Source organism: Triticum urartu, chromosome 7, assembly GCF_003073215.2.
Source record: "Triticum urartu cultivar G1812 chromosome 7, Tu2.1, whole genome shotgun sequence".
NCBI classification, from domain to species: Eukaryota; Viridiplantae; Streptophyta; class Magnoliopsida; order Poales; family Poaceae; genus Triticum; species Triticum urartu.
Genome location: NC_053028.1, coordinates 219,582,421 through 219,601,130, shown reverse-complemented (window position 1 = coordinate 219,601,130; position 18,710 = coordinate 219,582,421).

Genomic DNA, 18,710 nt, shown 5'->3' with positions numbered 1-18,710 from the left:
GAACTTAATGTCTTTTTGCTAATTAATAGCATTGCATGCAATGAACTAACCACTGCATGTCATGTTTGTTAGTCTCGAGTCATTAAAAGTATGCACGTCCCACATCTCTTATTGGTTGATATATCGCGAAATAAGAAACGAGGAGGGAGCTAATGGACCGTGCCTAAGTGTTTTGGAATTATTTGGTTTTCGTAAGGTGACTTACACACTTAGACACACAGAGGGAGTACTTGAATTTGGATCATAGTGTAACATACCGGCGGGCCCTCAAATGAACACATTTATAATCACAATCCTTACTTTCAAAACATTAAATACATACAAACACATATACGTCGATCATCAATGTTAAAAGATCGTGGATGTCGCCTAGAGGGGGGGGGGTGAATAGGCGTTTTAAAATAATTACGATTTAGGCTTGAACAAATGCGGAATAAACCTAGCGGTTAATTTGCCAAGCACAAAGCCTAAAACAATTAGGCTCACCTATGTGCACCAACAACTTATGCTAAGAAAGATAAGCAACTATGTGATAGCAAGATATATGACAAGAAACAATATGGCTATCACAAAGTAAAGTGCATAAGTAAAGAGTTCGGGTAAGAGATAACCGAGGCACGAGGAGACGATGATGTATCCCGAAGTTCACACCCTTGCGGATGCTAATCTCCGTCTGGAGCGGTGTGGAGGCACAATGCTCCCCAAGAAGCCACTAGGGCCACCGTAATCTCCTCACGCTCTCGCACAATGCAAGATGCCGTGATTCCACTAAGGGACCCTTGAGGGCGATCACCGAACCCGTACAAATGGCGACCCTTGGGGGCGGTCACCGAACCCGTACACTTTGGCAACCCTTGGGGGCGGTCACCGGTACCCGTCAAATTGCTCGGGGCAATCTCCACAACCTAATTGGAGACCCCGACGCTTGCCCGGAGCTTTGCACCACAATGATTGAGCTCCGAACACCAACAACCGTCTAGGGCGCCCAAGCACCCAAGAGGAACAAGCTCAAGGGTACCAAGCACCCAAGAGTAATAAGCTTCTCAACTTGTAACTTCCACGTATCACGTGAAGAACTCAAACCGATGCACCAAATGCAATGGTAAGGGCACACGGAGTGCCCAAGTCCTTCTCTCTCAAATCCCACCGAAGCAACTAATGCTAGGGAGGAAGGTGAGAGGAAGAACAAGAAAGAGAACACCAAGAACTCCAAGATCTAGATCCAAGGGGTTCCCCTCACATAGAGGAGAAAGTGATTGGTGGAAATGTGGATCTAGATCTCCTCTCTCTTTTCCCTCAAAAACTAGCAAGAATCCATGGAGGGATTGAGAGTTAGCAAGCTCGAAGAAGGTCAACAATGGGGGAAGAACACGAGCTTAAAGGATAAGGTTCAACGGGGAAGAAGACCCCCTTTTATAGGAGGGGGAAAATCCAACCGTTATCCCCCACTCAGCCCCGCAGAGAGCGGTATTACCGCGAAGGCAGGGCGGTACTACCGCTCATAAGCGGTACTACCGCTCCCCTTCAGCGGTACTACCGCGCCAGAAGAAAAGGGGCTGGGGCTGGGACCCAGAGCGATACTACCGTGGAGGCAGGGCGGTACTACCGCTAATAAGCGGTACTACCGCCACTACTACCGCAGCAAGTGCCGCAAAACCCGACACGAGAAAAGCGCACTCGAGTCAAGGCGGTAGGAGCACGGAGCCGCAACGGTACTACTGCTGAGACCATCAAGCGGTACTACCGCTCCGAGGAGCGGTACTACCGCTGTGGCCCGCGGTACTACCGCTGCGGAGCGGTACTGCCGCTTGTGACTCCTCAGCGGTACTACCGCTGGGTACCACGGTACTACCGCTGGGACCCTGACAAAAACCACACTCAAGAAAATCAGAACTGCCATAACTTCTGCATATGAGCTCCGAATTGAGTAAACTCAAGCTTGTTAAAAACAAGACGACGAGTAGCATCAAAACAACGAGTAAGAAGAGGCAGGGGAGGAATGCCAACAAATAGAGGAGTGAAACCTCCAACCGAGAAGAACCGACAAAACCTCCAACATCGAAAACATCATAGAAGAAGCATGCGAACTCCGTTTTCGATGAACTCAAGCTTGTCATCAAGATGACCATAAGCTCTAAGACTCAAAAGAGAACCAAACAAGAACCAAGAAAGATGATGCAAGGATGCAATGGTTTGAGCTCTCTACGAACGATACGATCAAGCTACTCATCGAGAGCCCCCCTTGATAGTACGGCAATCGATCCTATAACCCGGTCTCCCAACTACCATCATGAGACCGGTAAAATAGAAAACCTATTAAGGGCAAACCTTTGCCTTGCACATGGTCCACTTGAGCTAGATGATGACGATCTTGACTTCCTCAAGTTGGACCACCTTTCTTGATTGTGTTGGCACGATGAAGACTAGATGATTGCTCCCCCATAGACCACTATGGGTGAGCCACTCTTCAGCACATCTTCACAAGTCCATTGTCACCACAGTGGCCGGGAAGCTTCAAGCACTTGATCTCTTCGCGATGATCCACTTGAACTTGCACACGGCAATCTTGATGACGATCATCACTTGATGTCATCCTCTCCATGGGTTGAGAGATATCTTCCTCTTGACACAAGCCCATGAACATGTACCTAACCCCACGTAAAACTCTCACATAGACCATGGGTTAGTACACAAAGCACAATGGACAATGCTTACCAAACCATGGGATCACTTGATCCCTCTCGGTACATCTTCTATGCTTTGTGAGTTGATCAACTTGATTCACTCTTGACTTAGTCTTGATCAACCTTGAATCTTTCCAACTCTCTTCGTTTGGATGATGTCTTGAAGGTAAACATGAATGATCACACAATCTTCTTCTTCAAGACATGCTTGCAATAAGCTCAACTCTCAAATGACCAATCTTTGGATAATTCCTTGAATAGCACCTTGGTCGACACAAACTTTTCTTGAAACCAACACATGTACTCCAAGAAAAGCCTATGGACAAAACCTTCAAATATAACTCAAGGCAACCATTAGTCCATAGAGATTGTCATCAATTTCCAAAACCAAACATGGGGGCACCGCATGTTCTTTCAAATGTTAGTGCACACAAATACAAATTATTCACACTTAAGAATACATAACAAAACCACAGGCCGAACATAAATATTGTCCATGGTGCATAACTACAAATTAAAAACAAAGTTTACTGAATTCCATCCTGAATCTACATATGCTTCACAAGACCATTGAAAGGTCGTATATGCACCCGTTAATCTCATAGTTATCGATGCATCTTCAGAAAGTTCCGGGAGGCGGAGCCGAACACCGGGCTTCTCAAAATCATGTGTGTGCACTGCTGCTTCATCCTCATCCTCGACAATCATGATTGTAAGATTACGCAACATATCATGAGTTGTAAAAGTGTCTTTGCTCCCCACATCATTGCAACTCCACAAACAATACCCCCAACGAGTCTGGAGCACTCTGAATGCCCTCTCTATATCCTTCCTTGCGAGTGCATGCAACCAACTAAACCCAGCATACCTGGGAATCCTCTCGTAGCTCCAATTGCCAATACTTTTTCCGTGTCCTCCACAGTTGACTCTATCGGGTACTCTGGTCCAAACACATTCACCAGAGTGCATGCAAATTGCGTTGTGGTTTTCACGGTCTCTCCCATCCGGATTTCAATAATCAATTGCATCTGCGGCCTTACCGTAAGCAAGCAGCCGTGCATTTCTGCAGAGGAGAGAAAGAAAGTTGTCCGCAACAATCCTCCTCAGCTTGAAGTTGTCATCAGCCTTCTCCACGACACTCACGACGCGCAAGAACAAATTCATGTTCATCCGAAAGCAATGTCGAAAGAAACCTTCATGGTATGTTGGGTCTACAAAGAAATAATCCGTGTACATAAGCCATGCACAGGAAATACTATCCCAGGGAACAACTCTCCGACCCTCTATGGAACTTTGAAGTTGAGTACGTGATCCTCCGCCTTCTCCGTCTCCTCTTGGATGCTCATCATCATCATCATTTCAACATATTTGTCGTCTGAATCTAACAAGTCGATGAACTTGTTGAATATGAATTCGTCAAGGTTGGTGTTTCCATAGCCATCATTCCATGACAAATCCATCGGCGACCTAGAAGTGATCAAAAGAATAAAAATTTGACATGAACATTTCCACAGGCTGGACGGGTCCCCGACGCGGGAGAGCCTCTCAGATGGTAAACCTGTACACGATCACATTTGAGTCCCCTTGCGGCAGCTCGAGCTCGAACGATGTGGTCACATCGATCTAACGGTCATGGTGACAAGACAATTATTGTTGCCTACGGCCTTCCGGGATGCAAAGAAGGCAGTGTTGGGGAACGTTGCATGGAAAACAAAAAAATTCTATGCACACGCAAGATCTATCCATGGAGATGCATAGCAACGAGAGAGGAGAGTGTGTCTACGTACCCTCGTAGACCGTAAGCGAAAGTGTTTATTAACGCGGTTGATGTAGTCGAACTTCGATCCAACTGATCGAGTACCGAACATACGGCACCTCCGCGTTTAGCACATGTTCAGCTCGGTGACGTACTCGCCTTCTTGATCCAGCAAGACGGGCGAAGTAGTAGATGAGTTCCGGCAGCAAGATGACGTGGTGACGGTGGTGCTGATGCTATCTCCGCAGGGCTTCGCCTAAGCACTCCGAAAATATGACCAATGGACGAAAATATGGAGAGGGGCGCTGAGGGAGTCCTGGATTAGGGGGTCTCCGGACAGCCGAACTATCTCCATTGGCCGGACTGTTAGACTATGAAGATACAAGATTGAAGACTTTGTCTCGTGTCCGGATGGGACTCTACTTGGCGTGGAAGGCAAGCTAGGCAAAACGAATATGGATATCTCCTCCTTTGTAACCGACCTTGTGTAACCCTAACCCTCTTCGGTGTCTATATAAACTGAAGGGTTTTAGTCCGTAGCACAACAATCACAACATACAATCATACCATAGGCTAGCTTCTAGGGTTTAGCCTCTCTGATCTCGTGGTAGATCTACTCTTGTACTACCCATATCATCAATATTAATCAAGCATGATGTAGGGTTTTACCTCCATCAAGAGGGCCCGAACCTGGGTAAAACATCGTGTCTCCTGCCTCCTGTTACCATCCAGCCTAGACGCACAGTTCGGGACCCCCTACCCGAGATCCGCTGGTTTTGACACCGACATTGGTGCTTTCATTGAGAGTTCCTCTGTGTCGTCGCCGTTAAGCTTGATGGCTCCTACTATCATCGATAGTGATGCGGTCCAGGGTGAGACTTTTCTCCCCGGACAGATCTTCGTATTCGGCGGCTTTGCACTGCGGGCTAATTCGCTTGGCCATCTGGAGCAGATTGAAAGCTACGCCCCTGGCCATCAGGTCAGATTTGGAAGTTTGAACTACACGGCCGACATCCGTGGAGACTTGATCTTCAACGGATTCGAGCCACAGCCGGGCGCGCTGCACTGTCGCGATGGGTATGACCTAGCTCTGCCGCTGAATAGTACCCCAGAGGCCATGCCCGCATCAGCTCCGACCCTTAGCTCGGAGCCAATTGCGCCAATCGAGGAAGGGTGGTTAGACACCGCCTCAGGGGCTGCAGTCTCAATGGCGATCGAGCCAAACACCGGCATAATCCTCTGTGCAGCCCGTGACTCCAAGGTGCCGGACTCTTTTTCTGACTCTGAACCATCCGCGCCCCTGCCAATCGAATCCGATTGGGCGCCGGTCATGGAATTCATCGCCACAGATATCTTTCAGCACTCGCCCTTCGGCGACATTCTGAATTCACTAAGGTCTCTCTCTTTGTCAGGAGAGCCCTGGCCGGATTATGGCCAACAGGATTGGGATGCGGACGACGAAGAAATTCGATGCCCACCCACCACCCACTTCGTAGCCACTGTCGATGATTTAACCGACATGCTCGACTTCGACTCCGAAGACATCGACGGTATGGACGACGATGTAGAAGACGAACATGAATCAACACCTATAGGGCACTGGAAAGCCACGTCGTCATATGACATATACATGGTGGATACACCCAACGAAGGCAATGGCGACGAGATAGCGGAGGATGACCCCTCCAAGAAGCAACCCAAGCGCCGACGTCAGCGGCGCCGCTCTAAGTCCTGCCAAAGCAAAAGTGGTGATACCAGCACAGGAGATAATAACACTCCGGATAGTGCCGAAGACAACAACAATCCCCTCCAGCAAGATTTAGAGCAGGAGAATGAAGGAGCCAGCTCTCTTGAGAGAGCGGCAGACGGAGAGGAGGAGGATGATCACATGCCCCCCTCCGAAGACGAGGCAAGCCTCGGCGACGATGAATTCGCCGTACCAGAGGATCCCATCGAACAAGAGCACTTCAAGCACCGGCTTATGGCCACGGCAAATAGCATGAAGAAAAAGCAGCAGCAGGTTCAAGCTGATCAAGATCTGCTAGCTGACAAATGGACTGAAGTCCTCGCGGCCGAGGAATATAAACTCGAGCGTCCTTCCAAGAGTTACCCAAGGCGCAGGTTACTACCCCTACTGGAGGAAGAAGCGTATGATACGGCTGATCGGCCACCTCGTGGCCGCGATAGAGAGGCATTCCAGCCAAAAGCTCAGCCTCCCCCCAACGCCATTCAAATAAAAAGGCATGGGGAGATACGCCAGACCTGCAAGACATATTGGAGGACAAGGCAAAGCATTCAAGATCGATCTACGGATCACGAGGGCGCACCACTCTGTGAGACGACAAATGTCACGCCGGATACAGTAAAAGCAAATCTGGCCGGGCCGAACACAGCGGGCAAGACCCAATCGAGCTGCGTCGCGATATAGCTCAATACAGAGGCGCCGCACACCCCTTATGCTTCACAGACGAAGTAATGGAACATCAATTCCCAGAAGGTTTCAAACCTGTAAATGTTGAATCATACGACGACACAACAGATCCCGCAATATGGATTGAGGATTTCCTCCTCCACATCCACATGGCCCGCGGTGATGACTTACACGCCATCAAATACCTCCCACTAAAGCTCAAAGGACCAGTGCGGCATTGGCTTAACAACTTGCCAGCGGACTCCATTAGCTGTTGGGAAGATCTGGAAGCCGCATTCCTCAACAACTTTCAGGGCACTTATGTGCGACCACCAGACACCGATGATTTAAGCCACATAATTTAGCAATCAGAAGAGTCGGCCAGGCAATTCTGGACTCGGTTCCTTACAAAGAAAAATCAAATCCTCGACTGTCCGGATGCGGAGGCCTTAGCGGCTTTCAAGCACAACATCCGAGACGAGTGGCTAGCCCGGCACCTTGGTCAGGAAAAGCCGAAATCTATGGCAGCTCTCACGACGCTCATGACCCGCTTTTGTGCGGGAGAAGACAGCTGGCTGGCTCGCAGTAATAACATATCAAAGAACCATGGTACCTCAGATACCAAGGACGGCAATAGCAGGTCACGTCGCAACAAGCATAAGCGCCGCATTAACAGCAAAAATACTGAGGATACGGCAGTCAACGCCGGATTCAAAGGCTCTAAATCCGGTCAGCGGAAAAAGCCATTCAAACAAAGTACGCCGGGTCCGTCCAGCTTGGACCGTATACTCGATCGCTCGTGTCAAATACACGGCACCCCAGACAAGACAGCCAATCACACCAACAGGGATTGTTGGGTGTTCAAGCAGGCCGGCAAGTTAATTGCCGAAAACAAGGACAAGGGGCCGCATAGAGATGACGAGGAGGAGCCCCGGCAGCCGCACACTGGAGGACAGAAGAGGTTTCCCCCGCAAGTGCGGACGGTGAACATGATATACGCGGCCCACATCCCCAAGAGGGAGCGGAAGCGTGCGCTCAGGGACGTATATGCGTTAGAGCCAGTCGCCCCAAAGTTCAACCCTTGGTTCTCCTGCCCGATCACCTTCGATCGCAGGGACCACCCCACTTGTATCCGTCATGGCAGATTCACCGCACTGGTCCTAGACCCAATCATTGACGGATTTCACCTCACTCGAGTCCTTATGGATGGCGGCAGCAGCCTGAACCTGCTTTATCGGGACATAATGCGCAAAATGGGTATAGACCCCTCAAGGATCAAACCCACAAAAACGACCTTTAAGGGTGTCATTCCAGGTGTAGAGGCCCATTGCACAGGCTCAATTACACTGGAAGTGGTCTTCGGATCCCCGGATAACTTCCGAAGCGAAGAGTTAATCTTCGATATAGTCCCGTTCTGCAGTGGTTATCACACGCTGCTCGGGCGAACCGCATTTGCTAGATTAAATGCGGTACCGCATTATGCATACCTCAAGCTCAAGATGCCAGGACCTCGCGGAGTTATTACAGTCAATGGAAACACAGAGCGCTCTCTCCGAACAGAGGAGCACACCGCGGCCCTCGCAGCAGAAGCGCAAAGCAGCCTCTCAAGGCAATCAACCAGTTCGGCGCTTCACAGCCCGGACACCTTCAAGCGCGCTCGGGGCAATCGGCAAATAGACCGCCTGGCACGATCTGAGCACGCATAGCAATACGGCGGCCACCCCAATCCCATCCCAGCGGTGAAACTCGTGCCGCGCATACATAATTACGCACTAAAAATACCATGGGCACAGGTGGGGAGGGGGGCACAACTACGGCACGCCCCAAAACGCGGCCTAAACCGCACTAGGGGCTTCCCGTTTGTTTATTTTTCTTTTTCTTTCAGGACCTTAATCTCTGGAAACACTGTCCGGCAGCACTATCGCCGAACACATGATGCAGCAACCAAGGAGGCAGACAGCTACGTTATATCATGGAATTCCCAGGTTGATTACAGTAACGACTGACATATTCAATTTAATATCATTCCTCAGCTTGCCCTTGGAAGGGACTTAGTCCTACTCTTTGCTTATCGCACTATCTGTATCACTCTGCTTTAACGCAATTTTTTAATAAACAATGCATGACATTACGACTATTATTGCATTTTTGTTATATATATATGTGTGTGTGTTCATTAATGACGCCTTGCAACCGTACACTCTGGTACGGCCAATACACCAGGGGCTTATGTACCCCACAATACGGTGTGAAAAGTCCGAACACTTTCACAAGTGCGACACCCCGAACTTATAGCGTTATATGCATCAGCTCCGAATCATGTCTTTGGTCAAATGCTGGGTTTGCCCGACTCCTATGTTTTGGTACCTTACATTCCGCTCTATCGGCTAAGGTAGCTCTAGGAGAACTACTGCAATTGTGCCCCGGTTCTGCCGGGCTGAGCACCTCAGTAGAGAAAGCTAAAACTAACTGTCATGATAAGGCGAGAGACTGGTCGTTGTTTGGCGAGGTTTTTCGAGTCCCTAAAGACTTATGCCGCTTAGGGCGAGGGGCCGGCCCTGTCCGGCTTATAGGTGTGTATCGCGCCCCGAATTCGGCCTTCCGAATACCAGGGGCTTCGCCGAAATTTAAAATTATAGAATTCTATGGCTAAGTGAGAGTGATAAAGTATTATTAGTCCGGTTGCCTTGTTCGTTGTGCTGAGCACCTCCCTCGAAGGACCCAAACATGGGAACAAGAGTGCTCAGGTTTACCCCAAACACCCCAGCACTCGTGGCATGGGGGCAGAAGCCGAGGACTAGCCATCTCCCAGATTGGATAAACAGCCAAACGGAAGGTAATATTTTAAATTCCAACAAGCATTGCATAGCGCATATGAAACAAGTTTTCATACATACATGATAAAACGAGCAAGTCTCATTCAAATACTACATCTTTCGAACACTCGTCCGCGATGAGACGGGCGCCCGGCAAAACACCCTCGTAGTACATCTCGGGGTGGCGGTGCTCCTTGCCCTCTGGCGGCCCCTCCTTGATCAGCTTCACGGCGTCTAGCTTGACCCACTGCAATTTCACACGGGCGAAAGCCCGGCATGCACCTTCAATGCAGACAGATCGCTTGACGACCTCCAGCGGCGGGCAGGCATCCATGAGCCGCCTCACCAGGCCGAAGAAGCTGTTCGGAAGGGCGTCGCTAGGCCACAACCGGACTATAAAGCTCTTCATGGCCTGATCGGCCGCCTTATGTAGCTCGACCATCTGCTACAGCTGGTCGCTCATTGGCACCGGATGTTCGGCCTCAGCATACTGAGACCAGAACAGCTTCTCCGTCGAGCTTCAATCCTCGGCCTGGTAAAATTGTGCGGCATTGGACACACTGCGGGGCAAATCTGCGAATGCTCCTGAAGAGCTCCGGATCCGGGTAAGTAATCGGTTATTTACTTTTACATGCTTGCTTTGCATATAGAAAGCCTTACCTGTCGCTATCTTCTTCATTGCGTCGATCTCTTGGAGGACCTTTTGGGCTTCAGCCTTGGCACTTTTTACACTCTCGAGGGACGCGGCAAGCTCATACTCCCGCGTCTTGGAGTCAAGCTCCAACGCTTCGTGCTTCGCCACAAGAGCCTGGAGCTCTTGCTGCACCCCGCCCACCCGAGCCTCGTGCTTCTCTCGCTCGGTGCGCTCCTTGGCCGCTGTATCTTCGGCCTTGGTTAATGCTTGTTTCAGGGTCGCCACCTCGGTCGTGGCCCCTGGCAAACATACAATGATCCTGTCATTTTGAAATCGCGTCCTTTTTTATATATATACATATCTATAGACGGGGTATTACTTACCCTTGTTCTCTTCGAGCTGCCTCTTGGCAAGGCCGAGCTCTTTCTTGGACCCCTCGAGGTCCTGCTTCAGTACGGCGACCTCCGCAGTCAGTGCGGCGGACGCCAGCAACGAAGCCTGCATACGCATATTGACATACTTATATTAGACTCCTGCGATATTATTTGATCCTCTGTTCGGCTTTTCTTTGTGAACACCGAACAGAGCATCAGGAGCTACTGTCTATGCGGTAATATTTCTACTACATTTTAAAACACTTACCTCGAAGCCTGTTAGAAGGCTGGCACAGGCTTCAGTCAATCCGCTCTTGGCGTACTGAACCTTCTGGATCACCGTACTCATGATAGTGCGGTGCTCCTCGTCGATGGAAGCGCTGCGAAGCGCTTCCAGCAGATTGTCCGGTACCTCTGGATGGACAGAGGTCACTGGCACAGGCGTCTTGCCCCCCTTAGAAGGAGACCGCCTGCCCGAGCCCGGAACCGCTGGAGGGTCCGGCACGGTGTTCGGCTAAGGGCCGAACTCGGAGCTCTCGGGGGCCCTGTCCCCGCGGCTCCCGCAGTCCGGAAGGTCGCCTTGAGGCGCCTCCGGGACTGTCTTTCCTCGATCCGGTGCCTCTTGAGACAACACCTCGGCATCGTCGGCAGAATGAGGGGAGGTGGCGGTCGAGACTGGATCGCTATCCATGTCCGACAAGCCCAAGGAGCCGTCCGATGATACATCGATACTGGCTCGTGGCGGCCTGCATAATTGCGTTCGGCGTTAGGGAAAGCAGTGCGACAAAGGAATCCTAGGAGTTACTCTGGTATTCAAATACTTACGATCTCCCCGGGGGCTTGACCCTGGGCAACCACTCGCCTTTGCCTTCATCGGCGGCGGTGGAACTGTCCGGAAGGAGAGTCCTTCCCTTCTTGGACCCTCCGGCCTCCCCGGTTGGGGGGGCCTTCCTTTTCTTGTCTCCCCCAGTCGGTGGGGGAGCATCTGCTTCTTCTTCTTCCTCGTCTTCGGGGGAAGAGAGCGCCGCAGAGTCATCGGACGGTGAGTCCGACGACGCCTGGCGCCGGGAACTCTTTCGGGTTCCCTTGGCCTTCTTGGTCTTCTCCGGCACCTTATAAGGGGCCGGAGTCAGCATCTTCGCCAGAAGAGCGTCTGCGAGGCCTTCGGGCAAAGGAGCCGGACAGTCGATCTGTCCGGCCATCTTCTGCCAGTCCTATCAAAGGTACGGGAGTTTAGATCCCACATGGAGTCAATCTATATAAAAAATAATTATCCTGTGAAAGGTAAAACAACTTACCGCACTGGCTTGGCGCTTCGCGCTGAATCTGCGATCCTCAGTAATAGGGGGGGGGACCTCGGCACTTTTGAACAGCACCCTCCAGGCGTCTTCATGAGTTGTGTCGAAGAGCCTGTTCAGAGTTCGGTGCTGCGCCGGATTGAACTCCCACAAGTTGAACTCCCGTTATTGGCACGGGAGTATCTGGCGGATGAGCATAACTTGGACTATGTTGACAAGCTTGAGCTTCTTGTCCACCATGTTTTGAATACATGTTTGGAGTCCGGTCAGCTCTTTCGAACTACCCTAGGACAGGCCCTTCTCTTTCCAGGAGGTGAGCCGCGTGGGGAAGCCAGATCGGAACTCGGGGGCCGCTGCCCATGCAGGGTCGCACGGCTCGGTGATATAGAACCACCCTGATTGCCACCCCTTTATGGTTTCCACAAAGGAGCCCTCGAGCCATGTTATGTTGGGCATCTTGCCTACCATGGCGCCTCCGCACTCCGCCTGGCCGCCGCCCACCACCTTCGGCTTGACATTGAAGGTCTTCAGCCATAAGCCGAAGTGGGGCTTGATGCGGAGGAAGGCCTCGCACACAACGATAAACGCCGAGATGTTGAGGATGAAGTTCGGGGCTAGATCGTGGAGATCCAGGCCGTAATAAAACATGAGCCCCCGGACGAAGGGATGGAGAGGGAACCCCAGTCCGCGGAGGAAATGGGTGAGGAATACTACCCTCTCATGGGGCCTGGGGGTGGGGATGAGCTGCCCCTCATCTGGGAGCCGGTGCTCGATGTCGTTGGGCAGGTATTCGGCTCTCCTCAGTTTCTTGATGTCTCCCTCCGTGACGGAGGAGACCATCCACTTGCCTCCTGCTCCGGACATGATTGGAAAAGGTGGAGGTGGAAGTGTGGACTTGGGCGCTAGAGCTCGAGTGTGCGAGAAGGGATGAGCAAAGGAGGAAGAAGGCGTGGATAGAAAGGTGAATCCTTATCCCTTTATATGGGCGGACGAAACTAAGCGTCCCCACTTGCCTGGTAAAACTCGCTTATCCCCCAAGCGCCGCAATTGATGGCGCGGTTGGGTTACCCACGCCCGTATTGATGAGAATCCCATAAGAAGGGGACACGATCTCTGCTTTGAGAAGACGTGTCGAAAAACTGCCTCGCGTTATGTGCGGGGCTGGTTAAAAGAAACGGTTCAAATGATCACCGGGCCATGACATAACGTCATGCTGCCAAAACAAGCCAGCAAATTAGATCAGCGAAGATATTATTCTCTCTACGGTGGAATGTGGAACTTATTTTGCAGGGTCGGACACTATCCTCGTATTCAAATTCTTCTGTGATGTATTCGGAGAAGGAACCTGCCTTGCAATGCCGAAGAAAATACTGCATGCCGGACTCATCGTCATTGAAGCCTGGTTCAGGGGCTACTGAGGGAGTCCTGGATTAGGAGGTCTCCGGACATCCGGACTATCTCCATTGGCCGGACTGTTAGACTATGAAGATACAAGATTGAAGACTTCGTCTCGTGTCCGGATGGGACTCTACTTGGCGTGGAAGGCAAGCTAGGCAAAACGAATATGGATATCTCCTCCTTTGTAACCGACCTTGTGTAACCCTAACCCTCTTCGGTGTCTATATAAACCGAAGGGTTTTAGTCCGTAGCACAACAATCACAACATACAATCATACCATAGGCTAGCTTCTAGGGTTTAGCCTCTCTGATCTCGTGGTAGATCTACTCTTGTACTACCCATATCATCAATATTAATCAAGCAGGACGTAGGGTTTTACCTCCATCAAGAGGGCCCGAACCTGGGTAAAACATCGTGTCCCCTACCTCCTATTACCATCCGGCCTAGACGCACAGTTCGGGACCCCCTACCCGAGATCCGTCGGTTTTGACACCGACAGGCGCCGCACACGACTAAGAGATTGTTGTGTCCTTGTGTGGCGTCCCCTCCCTCATATATATAGGCAGGGGAGAGGGGAGGCAGGAAGGAGGCGCCCCAAGGGTGGCCAATCCCCCTTGGGCTCCTGCCTTTGGCCGCCCCCTTTCCTTTGTTTATGCGCGGGAGGAAGGCAGGAGGAGGTGGCGCCCTCCCCCCTTTCCTTTCTCTCATGAGGAGGGAAAGGCAGGAGGGGCCAACCCTCCCCCTTTCCTTCCCCTAGGGCCGACAGCCAAGGAGACGGGCGCACCAACCCCTTGTGGGCTGGTGTGTTCCCCCTTTGGCCCATTAAGCCCATATAGCCTCCTGGGGCTTCCCGAAACTCCTTTCGATGATCCGATGATTACCCGGTACCACCTGAAACTCTTCCGGTGTCCAAACATCATCGTCCTATATATTGAAGGAAATATGCCCTACAGGCAATAATAAAGTTATTATTTATTTCCTTATATCGTGATAAATGTTTATTATTCATGCTAGAATTGTATTAATCGGAAACATAATACATGTGTGAATACATAGACAAACAGAGTGTCACTAGTATGCCTCTACTTGACTAGCTCGTTGATCAAAGATGGTTAAGTTTCCTAGCCATTGACATGGGTTGTCATTTGATTAACGAGATCACATCATTAGGAGAATGATGTGATTGACATGACCCATTCCGTTAGCTTAGCATACGATCGTTTAGTATGTTGCTATTGCTTTCTTCATGACTTATACATGTTCCTATGACTATGAGATTATGCAACTCCCGTTTACCGGAGGAACACTTTGTGTGCTACCAAACGTCACAACGTAACTGGGTGATTATAAAGGTGCTCTACAGGTGTCTCCGAAGGTACTTGTTGGGTTGGCGTATTTCGAGATTAGGATTTTTCACTCCGATTGTCGGAGAGGTATCTCTAGGCCCTCTCGTAATGCACATCACTTAAGCCTTGCAAGCATTGCAACTAATGAGTTAGTTGCGGGATGATGTATTACGGAACGAGTAAAGATACTTGCCGGTAACGAGATTGAACTAGGTATTGAGATACCGGCGACCGAATCTCGGGCAAGTAACATACCGATGACAAAGGGAACAACGTATGTTGTTATGCGGTCTGACCGATAAAGATCTTCGTAGAATATGTAGGAGCGAATATGAGCATCCAGGTTCCGCTATTGGTTATTGACCGGAGACGTGTCTCGGTCATGTCTACATAGTTCTCGAACCCGTAGGGTCCGCATGCTTAACGTTACGATGACAATTATATTATGAGTTTATATGTTTTGATGTACCGAAGGTTGTTCAGAGTCCCGGATGTGATCATGGACATGGCGAGGAGTCTCGAAATGGTTGAGACATGAAGATTGATATATTGGAAGCCGATGTTTGGATATCGGAAGTGTTCCGGGTAAAATCGGGAGTTTACCGGAGTACCGGGAGGTTACCGGAACCCCCCGGGAATCTAATGGGCCTTAGTGGGCCTTGGTGGAAGAGAGGAGAGGAGGCAAGGGCTGGCCGCCCCCCCCCAGTCCGAATAGGACAAGGAAAGGGGAGCGGCGCCCCCCTTCCTTCCTTCTCCTCCACTCCTTCCCCCTCAAGTCCTAATCCAACTAGGAAAGGGGGGAGTCCTACTCCCGGTGGGACTAGGACTCCTCCTGGAGCGCCCTCTCCCTTGGCCGGCCACACCCCCCTTGCTCCTTTATATACGGGGGCAGGGGGCACCCTAGAGACAACAATTGATCATTGATCTCTTAGCCGTGTGCGGTGCCCCCCTCCACCATAGTCTACCTCGATAATACTGTAGTGGTGCTTAAGCGAAGCCCTGCGTCGGTAGAACATCAACATCGTCACCACGCCGTCGTGCTGACGAAACTCTCCCTCAACACTCGGCTGGATCGGAGTTCGAGGGACGCCATCGGGCTGAACGTGTGCTGAACTCGGAGGTGCCGTACGTTCGGTACTTGATCGGTTGAATCATGAAGACGTACGACTACATCAACCGCGTTGTGCTAACGCTTCCGCTTACGGTCAACGAGGGTACGTGGACAACACTCTCCCCTCTCGTTGCTATGCATCACCTTGATCTTGCGTGTGCGTAGGAAATTTTTGAAATTACTACGTTTCCCAACAGTGGCATCCGAGCCTGGTTTTATGCGCTGATGTTATATGCACGAGTAGAACACAAGTGATTTGTGGGCGATATAAGTCATACTGCTTACCAGCATGTCATACTTTGGTTCGGCAGTATTGTTGGATGAAGCAGCCCAGACCGACATTACGCGTACGCTTATGCGAGACTGGTTCTACCGACGTGCTTTGCACATAGGTGGCTGGCGGGTGTCAGTTTCTCCAACTTTAGTTGAACCGAGTGTGGCTACGCCCGGTCCTTGCGAAGGTTAAAACAGCACCAACTTGACAAACTATCGTTGTGGTTTTGATGTGTAGGTAAGAACGGTTCTTGCTAAGCCCGTAGCAGCCACGTAAAACTTGCAACAACGAAGTAGAGGACGTCTAAGTTATTTTTGCAGGGCATGTTGTGATGTGATATGGTCAAGACATGATGCTAAATTTTAGTATGAGATGATCATGTTTTGTAACCGAGATATCAGCAACTGGCAGGAGCCATATGGTTGTTGCTTTATTGTATGCAATGCAATCGCCCTGTAATGCTTTACTTTATCACTAAGCGGTAGCGATAGTCGTGGAAGCATAAGATTGGCAAGACGACAACGATGCTACGATGGAGATCAAGGTGTCGCGCCGGTTACGATGGTGATCATGACGGTGCTTCGGAGATGGAGAACACAAGCACAAGATGATGATGACCATATCATATCACTTATATTGATTGCATGTGATGTCTATATTTTATGCATCTTATCTTGCTTTGATTGACGGTAGCATTATAAGATGATCTCTCACTAAATTTCAAGATAAAAGTGTTCTCCCTGAGTATGCACCATTGCCAAAGTTCATCGTGCCCAGACACCACGTGATGATCGGGTGTGATAAGCTCTACGTCCATTTACAACGGGTGCAAGCCAGTTTTGCACACGCAGAATACTCGAGTTAAACTTGACGAGCCTAGCATATGCAGATATGGCCTTGGAACACTGAGACCACAAGGTCGAGCATGAATCATGTAGTAGATATGATCAACATAGTGATGTTCACCATTGAAAGCTACTCCATTTCACGTGATGATCGGTTATGGTTTAGTTGATTTGGATCACGTGATCACTTACAGGATTAGAGGGATGTCTTTCTAAGTGGGAGTTCTTAAGTAATATGATTAATTGAACTTAAATTTATCATGAACTTAGTACCTGATAGTATCTTGCTTATCTATGTTTGATTATAGATAGATGGCCCGTGTTGTTGTTCCGTTGAATTTTAATGTGTTCCTTGAGAAAGCAAAGTTGAAAGATGATGGTAGCAATTACACGGACTGGGTCTGTAACTTGAGGATTATCCTCATTGCTGCACAGAAGAATTACATCTTGGAAGCACGGCTGGGTGCCAGGCCTGCTGCTGATGCAACTGACGACGCTAAGAACGTCTGGCAGAGCAAAGCTGATGACTACTCGATAGTTTAATGTGCCATGCTTTACGGCTTAGAACTGGGACTTCAACGACGTTTTGAACGTCATGGAGCATATGAGATGTTCCAGGAGTTGAAGTTAATATTTCAAGCAAATGCCCGGATTGAGAGATATGAAGTCTCCAATAAGTTCTATAGCTGCAAGATGGAGGAGAATAGTTCTGTCAGTGAGCATATACTCAAGATGTCTGGGTATTGTAATCACTTGATTCAACTGGGAGTTAATCTTCCGGATGATAGCGTCATTGACAGAATTCTCCAATCACTTCCACCTAGTTACAAGAGCTTCGTAATGAACTATAATATGCAAGGGATGGATAAGACAATTCCCGAGCTCTTCGCAATGCTGAAGGCTACGGAGGTAGAAATCAAGAAGGAGCATCAAGTGTTGATGGTCAACAAGATCACTAGTTTCAAGAAAAAGGGCAAAGGTAAGAAGAAGGGGAACTTCAAGAAGAACAATAAGCAAGTTGCTGCTCAGGAGAAGAAACCCAAGTCTGGACCTAAGCCTGAAACTAAGTGCTTCTACTGCAAGCAGACTGGTCACTGGAAACGGAACTGCCCCAAGTATTTGGCAGATAAGAAGGATGGCAAGGTGAACAAAGGTATATGTGATATACATGTTATTGATGTGTACCTTACTAGAGCTCGCAGTAGCACCTGGGTATTTGATACTGGTTCTGTTGCTAATATTTGCAACTCGAAACAGGGACTATGGATTAAGCGAACACCGGAAAAGGACAAGGTGACGATGCGCGTGGGAAACGGTTCCAAAGTCGATGTGATCGCGGTCGGCACGCTACCTCTACATCTACCTTCGGGATTAGTATTAGACCTAAATAATTGTTATTTGGTGCCAGCGTTGAGCATGAACATTATATCTGGATCTTGTTTGATGCGAAACGGTTATTCATTTAAATCAGAGAATAATGGTTGTTCTATTTATATGAGTAATATCTTTTTATGGTCATGCACCCTTAAAGAGTGCTCTATTTTTGATGAATCTCGATAGTAGTGATACACATATTCATAATGTTGAAGCCAAAAGATGCAGAGTTGATAATGATAGTGCAACTTATTTGTGGCACTGCCGTTTAGATCATATCGGTATAAAGCGCATGAAGAAACTCCATACTGATGGACTTTTGGAACCACTTGATTATGAATCACTTGGTACTTGCAAACCGTGCCTCATGGGCAAGATGACTAAAACGC